Genomic DNA, 18,366 nt, shown 5'->3' with positions numbered 1-18,366 from the left:
TATTGACGTAGTCTGCCATATCCTTTTCCAGCTCATTTTACATATGAGGAAACTGAGACAAATAGGATTAAGTGTCATGCCTAGGTTCACACATATAGTAAGTATCTGAGGTTGGATTTGAACTCAGGAAGCTGTCATCCTGACTTCAGGTCCAGAACTCTATCCACTTTACTGCCTAGTTGGCCACATGAATAAAGTAGGGAAAAGTAAATTAGAAACCAAATTATTTGGTTTATTCATCAGCTGCCTTAATCCTCTTTCATCCAAATTTTCCAGAAAATTGGAATATAGTTCTTTGAATTTGCATGATACCCATGCTCCCATAACTTTTTTTTATATGCAATAGGCATTTGGTATTTAATGAATGATGAATATACGAATTAATAAGCAAATGAATACATGAGCGAATGAGGATAAATAATTCTAAATCTTCTTTGCATAGAGTCTCAGGGAGGTTAAATTTATTCCAAAGGACTATCAAAATATTCTCAAAATTAAATTTGAGGGGCAGCTAGGGGGCGCAGTAGATAGAGCACCAGCTCTGGATTCAGGAGGACCTGAGTTCAAATCTGGTCTCAGACACTTAACACTGTGTGACCCTGGGCAAGTCACTTAACCCCAATTGCCTCACCAAAAAAAAAAATAATAATTTTAAAAAATTAAATTTGAATTCATTTAGATTTTCTTTAAGAGAAATAAATGCTATTATATAACAGTTAAGGCATTAAATAGAGTGTATAATATGTCCACAAAATAACTGGATACATTATGAAGGTTGTTTCAGGGAATGATCCTGAAAAATTTTAAATTAATAACATTAGGTATTAATAAATTACGTTGCATTAATTAGATGTTGATATATATATATATATATATATATATATATATATACAGCATATGTGTAAATATATACATATGTTGTATTTGACATTTCCCTTGATAGAATATAAGTATATTAATTATATGACCTGTTAATTTTTCCCTTTATTTCCCATGTGCCTAGCACAGTTCTTGGCACATAGTAGGCAATAGATAAATAGTAGTTGATTTCTCCATTGATTGTTACATGAAAATATCATGACAAATTTTTGGTCATTTTGCACACACTTGCTATCCAAGGATTCATGTTATTTCTTTTCTTTAAGGGAAGAATTTCTGCTTGACACATTTAATCCCATCAACTATAAACAGCTCTGAGTAGAGTGAGTCTGATTTATCCTATTGGCAAATCTAATCCTGTCCTGGTAAAGTGGCTAAGGTCTATTGATCTGGAAGAAGTAAATGTAACAAAGGATGCTTATAAAAAAGGAATTTTATCAAAACCCTAGAGCAACAAGATTCTTAGATTTGTTGAGAATGAGGTGGTCAATTCAAATTGCACTCTGTTCAATATTATTTTAAGACTAAGAGAGTACTAACCTGTATCAGATTATTCTAGTTCCAAAATGATGTAAAAATAGCATAATTTTATAATTATTATTGTTCTATACTGTATAACCCCTAATCACAATATATGTTAATCATAACATAGTTTTGCAGTTTCATTTAGTTTTTTTTTCAAAATAAAGTGGACATTCATGTTTCTTAAAATAAAAAAACTTGCCTTTAAAATAGTTATTGTCTGCACCTGGATGTAAGACCAGTAAGACCCATCACACTGTCCCCCTTGAACAATGAAACTTAGTCATATATATATGCAGAATGTGTATATATATATATATATACACACACACACACACATATATATATACATATATATACATATATATACATACACATATACATATGTATATGTGTGTATATGTATATATATATGTATATAATATATGTGTGTATCAATTATATATAGAGAGAGGTATACACATATACAGTTATACATACATACACACCTATATACCTATATGCATAAATATGTAACATTAAAATATGTAGATTTAATTCAATTACTTTGAATTACATTGTACAAACATTTATTAAGCAGCTATAATATTCCATTAACCACATTAGATATTGAAGATAAATGAACGGGGGGATGATCTGTGCCACTGGGAAAATTATACTCTAAGAGATATGTTAAAACATGTGGACTGACAAATAAATACAAGATTAATTTTAAAATAAAAGCAATATATCCAACATAAATACAAAGTAATTTGGAGGTTGGAAATTAAAAACTGAGGGAAGCATAAAAGAAGTCTATTATCTAGTTATGCTTGAGCTGAGTCTTGAAGGTGTCTAGAAGTTTTAAGAAGTATTTATGAGGAACAAGAACACTTCAGGCAGGGGGATTGGCATGTTCTAAGACATAAAGTACAAGGAAGAGTGTGATATCCAAGGAACAGCAAGTAATCTAGTTAAAATTGAATGTAGACAGATATAGAGACATAATAACTAGCAATTCTTGCTACCCCTTTACTAATTCCTATTAATTCTGCCCCTGGTTGAAAACTACAGGCTTAGACATAAAGCTCTCCTGTCAGTAGCTCTGCCCTTGGGATGCTAATTAACATGAACTCTCAATAATGTTCTTATGCCATGGCTAAAGGTGTGGACAAAATGATTCAATTAGAGCAAAGGATTGTCAAATAGTTATATATTTATGTGTGTTTAAAGATATATATGCTTTGTGTGTATATATTTACATACATATGAAAGTACTCACATGTATTTATGAACACCCATATGTATATATTTACATATAATTGTTTTCCTTTTCCATCCTATTTATTCCTAAACATTATTCTGAGATGTCTATAGGCTTTACCAGATGTCTATAGGCTTTACCAACTATGGCACAGGAAATTTTAAAACCTATAAATGAGAAGAATATTTTTGAATTCTCATGGGTCACCAGATAGTGTACTATATCAGATGAAATAGGGTGCAATAGAAAAAAAAAGTGAGAATCAATAGTGCTTTAAATAAAATTGACACCTTGTCCACAAAATAGGCTATTAAAAATGAAAATGTATATTAGAAATATGGGAAATTAGAAACAAAAATATTTCCATAAGCTACAATTTTAACACTCAATTTCCTGTTCTCAGTTCTTGCTCCTCCCTAAAGAATTGCAATCTAATCATATTTATGTAGCTACTTTTAGCCCATGCACTTCTGTTTCCAATCTCATTTCACTTTGGGATTTTTGCTTTATTACATGAAATCTGAGCCCTTCTCCATTTATCTTCATTGCATCTGATTTTATAGATTCAAGCTCCATCTATTTAATGTGACAATTCCATTCTTTACTCCATGGCTTAATTCCTTCCTCCAGAGCATTCACCATCCCTTGTGGCCCTGTATTAGTTAGGAGCTTAATTAGCATGATCCCTGCTAACCCTTCCAAGTTTTCACTGATTATAGTATCCAGACAGGGAGCTGGAAGTCAGCCCTATGGCACTTGACACTATACAATGCGTCATGATTAAGGACAGGATGTTTCAGTGGTGTGTGTGTGTGTGTGTGTGTGTGTGTGTGCGTTCGTGTTACCTGATTCTTAGGAATTCTTGTCTCCAAGTTAACAATCAATTTAATATTAGAAACACTTGATAAAATTATAATCCATTTTTCTCCCCCCTTGCCTCCATTACCCTTGTGGGAAATGACATTTTTACTGCCTAGGAAATACAAATTGGTTTTAATATTAGTTAAAGCACCATACCTACAGCAGAAATTTATTCTATATCTCCCTGAACATCCTACCTCATTAATAATGTGAAGACATGGAATATAATGATAAAGAAAGACCACTGGTAGCAGCTGACCCAAGTATGACGCTCTTTGTCAGAACTGAGAAGTGGGCTAGGCAGGGGTTCAGCTGAGCAGGAGCAACCTATTTGATGAAAGTCTAGGCAAGCAAGGAACAAAATTCAAGGTCATATTTCATGAATTATTCAGAATAGAGTTGAACTAGGAATCAGGATACCTGGGTTGGAATGCCAGATTCTATAATGATGAGCAAATGACTTTACTGCTATGCCTCATTTTCCTCAACCATAAATATGAATGATCATATATTTAGAACTAGAAGAAAGCTTAGAGGCACCCCAGTCAACCGTCTCCATGTTACAAATGAGGAAACTTAGGTCCAGAGAGGGCAAGTAACTTGCCCAATGTGACACAGGTAGTGGAGGTAGGATTTGAATTCTGGTCCTCTGACTCCAAGCACAGCACTAAAAAGAAATTCTTTAATCAATCTACTTCATGAGTACTTTCTGAAGAAATGACTTATTTTGTTGATCTCTCTGTCCCTTTCTCCCTCTTTCTCTCCACACATAGATGCATACATAAATACATGCATCCATGAATATGTGTATATATGTATTTTGTTACTATTTAATTTATTAAAGCAGAAAAAATTCTCACAGATCCACTATCATGTATCATCAAGAGAGTGAATTTCAAGGATAGGGCTGATGCAAAAAGCAATTTAGGAGAGCAACTATCTGCATCTATAAATCAGGAAATCCAGTAATAAGTAGGGGAAAACATCTGATGGGAGGAATGTAAATTATAAAAAGATGAAACAAAGATGGACTGAGAAAAAAAGTATAAGTAGTGTTCAAAACCAGTTTGAAGGTATTGGGTAAGATGCAAGAAGTATCAGCAATACAAGATTGGAGTTTGGTGCCTTATGAGGTATATATATATATATATATATATATATATATATATATATATATATATATATATATATATATATATATATGCATACATACATACATACATGCATACATATATATAATGATGATATTGGATTTTCAAGGTTTTGATTAAATTTATTTTAGGATGACCTGTTACAATAATGAAAACAAGAAGAAGAAGAAGAAGAAGAAGAAGAAGAAGAAGAAGAAGAAGAAGAAGAAGAAGAAATTCAAATGGGCTAAATATTATTGTGGAAAAAGAACATATCATGAGAAAGGGGTTTAAATAATGACTCCAAACCACATGTGAGTGTAACCAGAGATATGCCACATACTTGTCATCAGTTTCCAAATCCATAACATGGATGTATATTTTTCTGTTTTGTATGTATACTTACTTGCATGTGTTTTCTTCCATATTAGAAAGGGTATTCCTTAAAAACAGATGCTGGTTTTGCCTTTCTTTGAATTATCACCTTTTATCACCATGCCTGACACATGATCATGGTTAATAAATATATGCTGACTGTTGAACTAGCTGACTGATAACTAAAGGCTGTGCATAATGACATATCTGGCTCTGAAATCAACAAAAGGTCCAAAGTCATCAGATAAATTAAAAACTCTAAATAAACCAACAAGTGCAAAAAGAAGCTATGAGCAGGCTACAGAACACAACCAATGATGATTTCTATAAGACAAAGGGTGTAAATTAATCAAGTACATTTGTTATCAGAGAAAGCCATGTACAGTGGCTAGAGAGACATAGAGAGCCTGCCTCCAGTACAAAAGGAACTGGATTCAAGTTCTGCCACTGAAACAAACTGATATGTGACTTTAAGTCACTTAACTTCTCAGTGGTCCATGCAATTCCCTAAGATCATAAGTTATAGAAAATGTGCTTGCCTTTTTTTTTTTTTTTGGTGAGGCAATTGGGATTAAATGACTTGCCCAGGGTCACACAGCTTGTGTCAAGTGTCTGAGGCCGGTTTTGAACTCAGGTCCTCCTGACTCCAGGGCTGGTGTGCTATCCACTGTGCCACATAGCTGCCCCAAATATGCTTGACTTTTAAGGAAATTTCCATACCTAAGAATTCCTCATACTAAATAAAATCACAGGTAGAATTCCTATGCCAATATTGTAAAATAGATCATGGATTAACTGAAAATAAGTAAATGGCATATCAGCTGTCATCTTCTGTCTTGACATCATTATTATCACTACAAAGACAATAATGAAAATAGCTACAATTTACATGTCATTTTGAGCTTTGGAAAGTCATTTAAATTTCTTGTTTCATATATAAATATAGCAATAGGGATACAGTCATATATATATACATACATACATATACATATAGATAGATAGATAGATAGATAGATAGATAGATAGATAGATAGATAGATATGTACAATATATGTCTGAAGCATTCAGCATAAACAGTAGAGTCAAGCAAGGATGGGTGCTTGCTCCCACGCTGTTTGGAATTTTCTTCTCCATGGTGTTATATCATGCTTTTGGTTCATCAACTGATGGCATCTATCTGTATTCCCGGTCGGACAGAGGTCTGTTCAACGTTTCACGTCTGAGATCCAAAACCAGAGTGAGAGGTAGGACCCTTAGAGAACTGCTTTTTGCCAATGATGCTGCACTTGCCTGTCACTCAGAGCGTGAATTGCAGACCTTGATGGATTGCTTCTCCCAAACTTGCACGGACGTTGGCCTAACCATTAATCTTAAAAAGACAAAAGTCATGTGTCAGAGTGCTGTGTTCCCTCAATTGATACACATCGGTAGCTACCAGTTGGATGTCATAAGCTAATTCTCATATCTTGGCACTATTGTCAGTGACAATTTGTCACTTGATTCTGAGATCAATCAGAGGATTGGAAAAGCTACTTCAAACATGTCTAATCTTGCCAAGCATGTCTGGACAAACAGTAAACTGACAAGGCGAACCAAATTTACCGTCTATAGAGTATGCGTCCTGAGTACCTTACTGTATGGCAGCGAAACATGGACTACATACACTAGACAAGAGAAGAAGCTTAACAGCTTCCACATGCGCTGCTTTCTATGCATCCTTAGCATATCTTGGTCAGATAGGATCACCAACACAGAAGTGCTCCAACACACACAACTTCTGAGCATCTACATGCTACTGAAACAAAGACGGCTGCACTGGCTCGGTCATGTGCACCACATGCAAAACAGGTGCATTCCTAAGGACCTACTCTATGACGAGTTAGCCTCAGTCCAAAGACCTGATGGATGCCCCCAGCTTCGCTACAGAGATGTGTGCAAGTGAGACTTGAGGGCTCTGGTAATAGACACTGGCAGCTGGGAGGGGATGGCCAAGGACCACCCCTGATGGAGTTTAGTACTCAGGAGCAGCTTTCGCGCAGCTGAGATGGGCCTCCAAGCTCTGGAGGAAGAAAACAAATGAGATGCAGGAACAGATGGGCAACAGAGAGCACAGTTTTCCAATGTCCTCATTGCGGCAGGAGGGGCAGCTCCTGTATCAAACTGCACAGCCACACTGTGGCCTGTGGCTCTTCAAGGCGCTGATCCATTGTCGTCCACGACTGGCAGAAGCCTACTACTACTATACTATGAGGTACATATAACTATTATTATTTCAATGTTATAGATGAAAAACTGAATCTATGAGATATAAAGTGACTTGCTCAGGATCACACAGTAAGTTTCTGAGACAAGTTTTTCACTCGGGTATTCTTAAATCCAAGTCCTTCAATTATCCATTATGCCAACTACCTACCACTAGAACCTCCACAATAATAAAAGAACTAGTAAATATAACACATATTCTTGGTTAGACCCTGTAAGGTGAACCTACAGAGAGATCAAGACAAAAATATCAAAGTTATTGAAGTTGACATAATTGGAGGAGGAGGCAGTCTGGTAATGTATAAAGAACTATGGAGCTGTAGTCAGAAATTACTAGGCCCAAATTCCATCTCAGGACATTTAACATTCATATGACCTTAGCCAAATCATTTAGTAAAATCTTTGCTACTTACCAGCTACATGACCTTGGATAAAACTCTTCAATTCTATGGGCCTGGTTTCTTTGTCTTTAAAATTAGATGTTTGTGCTGAGTGACCACTAAGGTTCTTTATGGCATTTAATTGATCATCCTTTGTCTAATGAAATCTCTAAGGCCCCATTTCCCTAGCTGCAAAATGTGTATAATAATGGTACCTATCTTCCATGGTTACTGTGAACAGAGAATGAGATAATCTGTGAAAAGTGCTTGGCAAAAATTGAAAGCCCTTATAAATGTCACCATCATTATTATTATTACCCACATGCATTGAAGTATTAAAATTCAAACATACCTCACAGGGCTCTTATAATCAAAATGCTTGGTGAACTGTAAATGGTTTTAGAAATGTTAACTATTATTACATCTGAGAAACATTTTCATAAAAATGGTGATATTGTACAAAGTTCCAGCAATATAGGTGGTTTCAGGGATAAAGAAATTATATCAGTTGTAATAACTGTGATTATAACAGAAAAACAAAACACATTATATACCATACTTATTACTGCAAAGCTAAATAGAAATAAGTGAAGTTACTACAGGTATCAAACTCTTAGTAGTAACAAAAGGCATCTGATATTGCCTTCTCTTTCTTTCCTTTCCATTAGTCAGCATATATCTTCTATGTACCCATATTTAATCTGTGGTTGAAGCCTGTGAATTGACATCTCTTGCATATACCTTTTCTCCTCTGATATAGCTACCAAAATGGTACATGCCATCATCACCTCAAATATGAATTATTGCTTTAGCCTGGTCGTTGGTTGCCCTGACAAAGTCTCTCCCCACTCCATTGCATCTTTCACTCAGATGCCAAAGGAAGATTCCTAAAATATGAGTATGACAATATCAACCATCAACTCAAGTGACTTCTTATTACCTTCTGGATCAAACATGAACTTCTCTGTCCAGTGGTCAAAACCTCTTTTTAAGCTCATCTCTGCACTTCCCCCCAACCCCCATTATTCTTACACTTTACAAGCCTCCCCTTGCCACACACTATGTGGTCCACTGACATCTTGACTGTTTCTCAAACAAGAAACTCCATCTCCAGAATCTGGATATTTGCACTGGGTGTCTTCATGCTTGGAATGGTTTTGCTCTTTTATCTTTACCTCTTGGCTTCCCTGATTTCTTTCAAGACCCAGCTAAAATCCCACCTTCGATAGGTAGCCTTTCTTGATCTCTCTTAATTCTTGTGCCTTCCCTCTTTTGATAATTTCCAATTTATTCCATACAAATCTTGTTTATACATTGTTCTTTGAAAATTGTCTCCCTATTTAGACTACTAGCCCTCTCAAATTAGTGTTTGTCTTTTCCCTTTCTTTGTGCCTCTAACTCTCAGAACAATTTATTTTATTTTTTTCTTTAAAAATATAAATATAAAAACCCAACATATAGCCTATATTTCCCAATTCATATTTGCCTCAGAAATGGGTTCACCTTAGGATACTTTCTGACAAATAATACAAACTTTAAAATGTTAATGACTGACTCCTAGACTTCCTTCAAGACAGCTCAGATCCTAACTTCTGCTGAGACCTTTTTTCTTTCTTGCCTCCCATTCCCCACCTGCACTTGCTTGTATCTTCTTTTTCATTACTTTTATTTAGTTAGCATATATCTTCTATGTACTTGGCTAATTATATGCTGTCTGACCTATTGGAATATGGGCTTTTTGAGCACAGGGACAGACTTTTGTTTTTGTTTGATTGTTTTTGTTATTGTTTGTTTTGCCCTGCTTTCATTGCCTGCATCTATGGTAAACACTTAATAATGTTTGTTAACTGAAGGAATGATAAAGTAAAATACTGAAAATGAAACCTCTTTGAAGCCTCTCCACCCCATTTCAGGAAAGAATATTTTATGTTCACTATACAGAAACAAAGCTAGATTATTCCTAAATTAGGCTGCTATCAAAACTTTCATTTTTATCTAAAACAAATGTATTTCACTCAACAATCTTTCCTAAAGCAGAAGAGGCAGTCCTTTAAAAGAATACCAATTTATGTACTACTGCTGTGAATTAAATGGGACTGTTCCTAGACTGTGGCTTTATAACTATGTAAGAAATTTCCCTAGTAGAGGGAGAGTCATAGGATGAAAGTCTGTCTAGTTAACCATCTATCTACATATGCATGTGTATATAAATATGTATAAATGTGCATATATGTATTATGCAGAGATATCAATATTTATACCTCTATCTATATCTCTATCATCTCTATCTAGATTACATATATTTGCTTTCTATTTTTACATTTCTATACATCTCTTGATTGATTTTGATAAATAGGCATTTTCAATAGATCAATATATGAAGATAAATCTCTATACAGTTCTGATAAGGGTATACACTTAAATATAAATATAGATAATCTATAGCTATCTAAATGATTTATAAAACAGAAATGTTTCATTGATATAATTTTATTATTTTTTAATGTAACATAATACATTGCATAAAATCAATAATATATTGCTATATATATTTGCATCTCATATGAAATCATGTATATATTGCATATAAAATGTAAATGCATAAATATTGTGTCTATATAAAATATATGTGTCATATATGCACTGAGGACTTGAGCATTAAGCAGGTAAAGTAACATGGAGAATTTTAAGAGAAAGTCTAGAAACTATAAATTACAACCTGTTCTTTTTGCAGGGGAAAAATGAGGTAGAGTAGTGAAGTGAATTGCCTAGGGTCACAAAACCAGTAAGTGTCTGAAGCAGAACAAGATGCTTGCTCTTACTTGCTCCAAGTCTAACATTCTATCCACAAAACCCAAAGTATTTCTGGATTTGGCCAATTTCCTTTCCTTGCTATATTCAGGTTTTATCCATTACTCCAGTTGAATATTATACAAATGTATCCCCAGAGATGAATCTTATTTAGTTGCTTCCATATTGTGAATTAATAACATTAGCTCATATTTTCACTATACTATTGGAAAGTTCTATCAAGGCATTGCAGGTTAATCCTTGTAATTTATTTGTTAAATGGTTATATCCAAAATAATAAGAAAATAGATCCACTTGAGTATTTGAGTAATACACTAACAATGTCAAGAGTACAAAGATGACAAACCCCATTGTATACATGTGGACATAGGATTAGAAAGGTTTAATGTCTTCTCCAAAGTTACAGAAGTAATAAGGGATTGAGCTAAAACTCATTGCTCCATCTACTAAGAGTAAATCCAAAGCACTTTCAAGGAGATTACACTTAAAAATATTTCCTATAATATAGGGGGACTCCATCAAATATTGGCTACATTAATATTTAGAGCAGTTCTTGAGCAAGGAGCAAAAAATAGAAACATTTAGCACATGGTGTATTTTAGCCTCTCTTGAGAAAGATAGTGGGAAAAGGCAAGCATGAGAAATTATAATAACACTGGAACCTTAGTGAAAGGCCAGGATAGCCACAAAAAAGTACAAAGGAGAGCAGATTAGAAACAATTGAAGAAAAGAAGATGAAGAAAATTAGAACTAATTCTCATTTATTTTTCATAGGCTCGAATGGAATTAAAAAAAATAAGTATCAATTTGGAACTATGCCCAAGGGCTATGGGGCTATACATACGCTTTGACCAAGTAATACCACTACTAGGTCTGCATGCCAAAGAAATCATAGAAAATTATAAAGGACCCACATGTACAAAATGTGGTGGCAAAGAATTGGAAATCAAGGGAATGCCCATCAGTTGGGGAATAGCTGAACAGGTTGTGACATATGAATGTGATGGAATACTGCTGTGCTGTTAGAAATGATGAGCAAACAGATTTCAGAAAAACCTGGAAAGTCTTAAGTGGATTGATGCTGAGTGAAGTGAGCAGAATCAGCAGAACATTGGACACAGTAACAGCAACATTGTGTGATGATCAACTGTGATAGATGGGCTCTTCTCATCAGTGCAATGATCCAAGACAATTCTAAGGAACTCATGACAGAAAATGTTCTCAACATCCAGAAAAAAGAACTGTGGATTCTGAATACAGATAGAATGATACTCTGTCTACTTTTTAGCTGTTTTTTCTTTTTCTTTTTGAGGTTATTCCCTTGTGTTCTGCTTCTTCTTTCACAATATGACTAATGGAGAAATATGTTTAGTGTGATTATACATATATAACCTATATTAGATTGCTTTCTGTCTTGGTGAGGGGAGAGGAAAGGGAGGGAGAAAAATTTAGAACTAAAAATCTTATGAAAACAAATTTTGAAAACTATCTTTACATGTAACTGGAAAATAATAAAGTACTTTTATGATAAAAATATGCATAATTATATAATCACTAACTATCCATTGCTTAAAAAGTAGACATGGTGAAAAAGATACAAATAAATAAACCTAGATAAGTCTTCCCAGTTGTTAGAACCCTGTCCTTAAAGGTATACTTCCAACTGCTCCATATCATTATGCATTTATATGCCCTTCTTCCCCATTAGAATGTGAACCCCTTGAGAATAGTGACTCTTTTCTCCTTTTATTTCCATTGCTTAGCACATTCCTTTGCCCCTAATAAGAAGTGTTTAATTCATATGGATAAATCAACTAATCAACTAGCATTTATTTCTCCCTTATGATTTGTGACTTGTTGTACAATGGAAAGAACAATAATTGTTTGGAAAGTTCAAATTCCATCTCTGATGATTACTGCTTCCATGATATTTTCCAATCCCTTATTCTTCATCTCTAAAATTAAGAGAAGGGATCTAGATTACACCTGAAGTCCCTTCTAGATACAAATATATGTTCTGCTTTTGTGGGGAGTACTGGGGTTATAAAAGAAAAAAAAAAAAACCCTGATCTCACTAAGCTGACATTTTAATGAGAAGAAACAGTACATGCATAAGTAAGTGCAAACATTGGTATCAGGAAGTTTCAGAGAAATGATTCCAGAGAGACATCACATTCCAGAAATAGTGCATTTATTCTTTCCCAGACTTCATAGGGCTGGTGATAATTTTTAAAGTTATATTTATTTAACTACTTTAAGTCCTCTCCTCCCCTTCTTTCTTCTTTTCTTGAGCCCTGTCATCTCTTTTTTTCTTTTCCATGAACTGAAACATGCATTTAACTTCTTTTCATCTTCCATGCATTGTTTATTGCTTTGCTCTCATTACAATAGAATAACATAAAATAACAACAAAAGGAAAAAAAAAACTGCCTCTTTCACCTAACAATCCTTTAAGCTCTTGAAGATAGCTATCACATAGCCCTAGTTTTCACTCCTTAAGGCTTAACGTAATGATTTCTTCACCCTAGTCTCTTGTGGCAAGGCCTATAAGATTTTCACCACCTAAGTAATATTCCAGTTATTAAAATCCCTATTTTTAAAATTATGTAAGTGTGACTGAGGTCCCATGATTCTTGTATCTTCCTTAATGTTTTTATCTGCTCCTCAGAAGAACAGTAAAGATTCCTTTTTAATGATTAGTATCAACTGAAAAATGTAAAATTAGAATGGAGAGAGGGGATAAAAACTGACATAAATGAGAGAGTAGAGGATGCAAATCTACCTTCAACTTCATTTTGAATATTTGTTCTCACAAAGCAATCACTTGACATTCAACAGGAGCAAATGCATATCAGGAAAACATGCTATTTGAAGGAGTCAAAGAGTGGTGGCTCTGAATTCCTGCTTTGATTTCTGAAAGAGGAACTATATCCAATTCTTCCTTAAGTAGAAATCTCTTCCAGACCACATTTTCATGTATAAAATAATTAGGGGCAGTAGATGGCCCAGTGGATAAAGCACTGGCCCTGGATTCAGGAGTACCTGAGTTCAAATCCGGCCTCAGACACTTAATACTTACTAGCTGTGTGAGCCTGGGCAAGTCACTTAACCCTAATTGCCTCACTAAAAAAAAAATTTAAAAATAAATAAATAATCAGATATTTGCAGAGTGTCTTTATGTTCATTATGCTTTCCTAGAAAAAAAAAGCAAGCAAGAAAATCCAATCACATGTTTTAAACAAATTTCCACATTAGTCATGTTGTGAAAGAAGAATCAGAACAAAATGGAAAAAACACAAGAAAAAAACGAAACACAACAAAACAAAATACAAATGCAAATAGCATGCTTTGATTTGCTTTCAGAGTGCATAGTTCTTTTTCCCGAATGTGGAGAGTATTTTCCATTATGAGTCTTTTGGAATTGTGTTGGATCTCAATAATATAATTCAACACTTGTGAGAGAAACCTCACTACCCTGTTCAAAATCCTCCTAGGCTATCTCTGCTCATTGTCTATGAATAATGGACTCTTCTACCTGGTATTCTAGAAAAGACTCTAGTAGTAGGAATTTATTAGGTTAAGGAGAGATCATCCATTAATAATCAAAAGAATGATTATTGCAAATCACTTAGATAATTATAATTTCAAAGAACTCTGAGGTTTGACCTTATACCCAGCAATTTGGAGAAAGTGACAAAAAGTGGAATAGGCATTGTTAGAAGTGTAAAGATTTGAATGATGCCACCTGCTGGAAATTTACTGTAGAAGAGCTCCACCCATGAGGTGAAGCCCTCTGAGGGCAAGGCCAGGAGTCTTTTCTTTGGCATCAGGAAGTGCCATTTGCTTGTGGGAGGAAGAAGGGGGAGCCTGGCGCTCTAACTCTCAGTCTCATGTGGACTCTGGCAGAGAGCGGAGCTAGAAATGTGCTCTTCCTTTAATAGATACATGAACGTAGGCCTTTCTCTCTCTCTTTACCAAATTCTTATTCTCCTTTATAAATGCTTAAAAGCCTAACTCTTGCTAAAGCCTATAATTTATTGGTGGCCACTCATTAGATATTTTAGACAGTCTAGCTAGAATTTTAGCCTTTAACAGATGGCTGACCACGAAGAGGAAAGCTGAAACCTCCATTTTCTGATCTTCCAGTTGGGTAAGAATTTTCCCCTACCCTGTCCCTTTAAACTCCTAAGTACCTTTACATTTTCAAATGGACCTTTTAAACTCCCTAATTACCCTATTTTTGAATTTAGTCTGTTTAACCAGACAAATGGGAGATAAGATAATGTTAATACTTTGTTTTTGTGAATTTTCTATTTTTCTTTTTATTTTTGTTAGAAGAGCCAACAAGGTGCTCACACAAGAAAATATCTCCCCTTCTCCTAGCCATGCTTTTTCAGGGAAGCCTCTGATTCTTACAGCTTTACCAAGTTCTAACACTAATTGTTGCTCTAATTTTGCATGCCTGGAGGCAACAACCCAACCTCTACAAGCTTTTAGTCCCCTAGCAGTGGGGGTAGGGCCTGAGTTCAAAATCAAGTCTGATTCAAATGGCACTTGTCTCTCCCCTCCTCTCCAGACCCCACCTTCTACTCCTCCCATGGCCAAGCCCATTGCTTCCCCTGCCCTGGGAAGTCCAGAGGTCTAATGTGCATGCATAGCTTTCTCTACTTACATTTGAAGCCTCAGGCTCAACCCTTCCCCAGCCTGGCTGTACTACTGACTCCACTTTAGAAAGCTGTTTAAATTCCAGATATGCTCATTTTGTTCATAATTTTGCTAATCTGCTTTTTTTCTTTAATTAGTAACCTTCTAAAGCATTTTTATTATGAAAGGACTGACAGACAATGTAGAGGGGTTAAAGAAGAAAAACTTAAGCTGAATAGTTCAAGACTCCACTTCTTTTGCCAAGGAAGGGTACATATTTTACAGAAATGTAGAAGTAAACAGCAAGGTATTGATATGAGTATTGGGGATTTTAGATACTGGAATCAAAAGTGTTCTGAATTCACTCAGAATAATAGTATCAGTTCAGAGGTTACATAGGATTTCTATGCTATTACATCTACATTTTGAAATTAATGGTATGGGATTATTTTCAGAGATTTTCATGCTTTTGAGATTGTGTTTTATACTTAGTTTAAAAAAAAGAGAGAATACTGGTAAAAGCTTTTTATAGTCATGTGATCGAGTTTATATTTTGTAATACTCTTATTAATATTAAGTTCATATTCATTTAGATTTCCTAGTTTGAATTTCATTTTTTTTGTTCCATGTGTATTTTCTTCTATTCATTCATCTATCTAATTTTGAAACATTGCAAGATGGTTTTGATTTAATAATACAATGTTAATTCTAGGAGTATTGTGCTCCCATATTCTGAGTTGTTTGTATTTGCTATTTTTTTCTCTCAACTGATTATTTGATCAAACTCTTCAAATCATTTTCCTGGCAAATTGGTTGTCATGGCAAGTGTAAATTTATTCTAGAAGTATTATTTTTGATAAGCATATTCCAAAAAAAATGAAGGGAACATTTGTAAAAGTTTTCTTTTTTCAAAAAAAAAAGTTTTCTTTGAGATTGTGTTATGATTTAACGTGTATTTAAATATGTTCTGATTTTTCACAAAAGTAAAATTATACTAAGTAAAAAAAGGGGGTATTATTTGAAATTGTTGCATAATTGTATATTATATTCTGAGTCAAGGTACATTCACATTTTTCATGATCATTTATTATCCTCAATTTTTAAAACCATTTGATACTTGGATTGTGGGAATTTATCATTTAAGACATTAATTGTCTTTATTCTGAGTTATCACATGCCAGTTGGCCAAGATGCCAGCCAATCACAAGAGAAATACATGCAAGCGCAGACATTGAACTGTTACATGAGGGGAGACATTCATGAAGTCAAAGTATGGCTGAGGGAATGGCTTTTGACAAATGTTGAGGTTGGATTCTCTTGGTTCAATAGTTTATTTTATTTTTCCCGACAATACTGCACAGATGGCTGGAAGTTTTGATCCCACCCATCTCATTCTTCAACTGGCTTCTATGCTCCATCCTATATGCCTGATGCCATGGACAGCTCAATCCCATGCATCTGATTAAGTCTGATTCAGTTTCCTCCAATATGTTTGGTGGAATGGACATATATTCCATCCACCTATTTTAAGCCTGGCATACTGCATGGGCAGTACATGTTGCTCAAGTGGGGGAATGCTCATATCCCATCATTTCTCTGTTCTTCTTTGGTAACACCCATAATTATCTCAGGTGTCATGATAAATAGTGTTGAATTTGGCCCTGACACCTGTTACCAATTATATTAGATTTTTTAATTTCTCATAATGGCATGAGGATAATTAGGCAGGTGATGCAAAAAGTGATGAAACAAAGATAAAAATTATTTTTAGTAATTAATATCACAGCAATTGTCTTCTCAATTTACCCTCCATAAGGGGGGACTATAGTAATATTAATTTTAAAGTATGTTTCTATTTTTGTTTTATTAAATGTTTCATGTGTAACAACTAAGATTCTGAATTCCCTTAGACATGTTTTTGAGAACTTTCATTGTTTGATTTGATTATTGACAAAGCTATTTTAAAGTTGTGTTAAGCTCAATTTTGTAGGAAAGATTCCTGACTTATTACCAGCATCCACACATCAACCCCTGATAAGACTTCCATTCCATGACTACACCTAGAGGACATCTGAGAAAAGACTTTCAGAGACTTTAAATGAACAGTTTTGTTTTGTTGTTGTTGTTGTTGTTGTTGTTGTTGTTTTCTTTTTCTCTTTCAGTTATAATATACTCCATCTGTAACATGTATTCTCTGCAGAGGCTCTCCCTTTGCAAGACCAATGTCAAAGTGTCGGTTCATGAGGACAAAAACCCGCCCCTCTGGACAAAACTTTCCTCTCTCCCTTTTCTATATTGTTATTAATATATTGTTAGTTAGCAGAGGTTATTATGTTTTGTTATTTTTGACTATTTCATCAAGGAAATGCCCCATTTCTTGAAGAAACAAAGTAGGGACAGTAATGATTGGAATGACGCCAACTGCTGGAGGCTTACTGTAGAAGAGCTCCTCCCATGAGGTAAAGGTCTTTGAGGGCAAGACCCTGCATCTTTTCTTTGGCATCAGGAAGTGACGTTTGCTTGTGGGAGGAAGAAAGGGGATCCTGGCGCTCTGACTCTCGGTCTTTCGTGTGGACTCTGGTGGAGAGCAGAGCTAGAAATGCACTCTCCTTTAATAGATAGATGAATGTAGGCCTTTCTCTCTTTCTTTAGCAAATTCTTATTCTCCTTAATAAATGCTTAAAAGCCTAACTCTTGCTAAAGCCTATAATTTATTGGCGACCACTCATTAGATATTTTAGACAGTTTAGCTAGAATTTTAGCCTTAACATAAGAAAGGTGAGAAGATAAGCACACTGATATATTAGTGGAAATGCAAATTGAAAAGAATTTAGCATTATGCTGTTTTTTGTTTGTTTGTTTTTTTTTTTTACCTAAAGTTCACATTGATTGCTATAAACTCCAATGGAAACAAGCATAAACAAGAAATGTCTTCAACTCTGAAGTATTTATTGCAGCATTAGTTTTTTTATGCTTAGAATTTTTTTCCTAAGTACATGTAAAAACAAATTTTGACATCAATTTTTTAAAAAAACTTTGTGTTCCAACTTTTCTTCCTCCCTCCTTTACCATCCCCCACACTCAAGAACTCAAGCAATTCAATATAAGTTATGCATAAGTAGTTATGGAAAACTTCCACATTACCTAGATTGTGAGAGAAAACAGATAACAAAAAAACTTCAGATTATGGAAATGTCAAATAAAAAGTATGCTACAATCTGTTTTCAGATACAATCAGTTCTTTCTCTGTAGAAGGTTT

The sequence above is a fragment of the Dromiciops gliroides genome, chromosome 2 (genome assembly GCF_019393635.1).
Source record: "Dromiciops gliroides isolate mDroGli1 chromosome 2, mDroGli1.pri, whole genome shotgun sequence".
Taxonomy (NCBI): domain Eukaryota; kingdom Metazoa; phylum Chordata; class Mammalia; order Microbiotheria; family Microbiotheriidae; genus Dromiciops; species Dromiciops gliroides.
Note: the sequence above shows the minus strand (reverse complement) of the source record.